Source organism: Rhagoletis zephyria, unplaced genomic scaffold (genome assembly GCF_001687245.7).
Source record: "Rhagoletis zephyria isolate East Lansing unplaced genomic scaffold, Rhagoletis_zephyria_1.1 Rzeph_scaffold_07271, whole genome shotgun sequence".
Taxonomy (NCBI): Eukaryota; Metazoa; Arthropoda; class Insecta; order Diptera; family Tephritidae; genus Rhagoletis; species Rhagoletis zephyria.
The window spans coordinates 30,399-31,986 of NW_016164354.1; positions in this window are offsets into that span (position 1 = coordinate 30,399).

The window sequence follows — 1,588 nt, forward strand, 5'->3', positions numbered from 1 at the left end:
TTTTTTTTTTTTTTTTTTTTTTTTTTTTTAATTACGGTATGTACATGTCAAGCAAAAATAGCTGAGCCATAAACAAAATATTCCCAAAACAGGGATTGGAAAAACTCACACTAGCGACTGACAAATGGCACCAAAGGCCGCTTCAGACAACAAAAACAAAAAAATAATATAAAAGATGAGAAACCAAAAGACAAAAATAAATAAAGCAATCGATGCTGCTGAGTTTTGGGGCCACACAATTTGTGTGTCGCTTTGCAGCTGGCCTTACACTGATCTAACTCTGCTGCTCCCCGCCAACGCTCAAAATGCTGCAGAAACCATTTAGAGCACAGCAGCTTTGGGGAATTGCAATGAAAAGTGCATGGCACAACACAGCGAATGGATGTAGGCATGTGTATGTAGATTTGTTTGCATGTGTAAATGTATATGTATATAGTATACCGCCTGCCATCAATGATGAGCATTTCACAAAACTTCAAAGCCAGATTTTGTGTTTGCCACAAGTAAAATAAAAAAGAATTTTATTACATCCAAAAAGTAAAATAAATATTAAGTACGAATTTGTGTAGTTTAGTATTTTGAATTTAAAATGTCCAATTAAAATATTTATAGATACTTCCAGAAAATTTTATTTAATATGGCGTTGTCACTTTATTTAATACGGATGTATACTTCTGAACCACTTTTAAATACATATACATATTGTAGATATGCCAGTATGCATCTGCACGTGTGGTTTGGCCAGCCTTAAACTACATTCTTTTTAGGTATACCTTTGTGTGGTTTTTCTGCAAAATGCAAAAATATTTGCCGAATTTGTCATTGCAATGATCGTTTGCTCATTAGGCAACCATTATGGTTGCATATTTATACCTCCATAGATATTTACACATATACACCTCGTGTCAAAATTATAAACGCACCACATTTCGACAAGTTTTAACAATTTAGTTTTTTGTTATTTAGTTTTAATCACCTTTTTTTACAAAAATATAGTTTCTTCTATATGGTGTTGTATAGTTTCTTCCATGAAAAAGATTATTTTTTTTTTTATATGGGACATAATGGGCAACACTTAAAAAAAAATATTTCCAAAAGTCAACAGTAAGTTCTAGCTACTTAAAACAAAATCGAATGCACTCAAACCCTTCTAAAAACCTGAGCTTGAAATTATAACAAAAGTTTGCTGAATTTTTTGCTTAAATATGCAAAAAATTTTAAGCTTGGATTCTTAAAAGGGAAAACTATATTTTTATAATTATTATATAGCAAAAAAAAAAATGAATTGTTAAAGCTTGTCAAATTGCGGAATGTTTATAATTTTGACACTTAGTGTGTGTTTGCAAAAATGACAAACACTCTAGAAATTTGAGCTGCATTTTAGGATATTCAAAAATTACGAACTTATAAATCTCTCAGCCAGTACATTCCTTATTTTGAATGAAACTAGAAACTTTACAAATCCATAGGGAAATTACTTGCAATACATAAGTGCATATTTAAAACGTGTTTCTGCTACTGTGTACGCTGCAAAGAAAGTATGCCATATATTTGAAAGCTATTTAGCTTTGCTTACAATTACAAATTT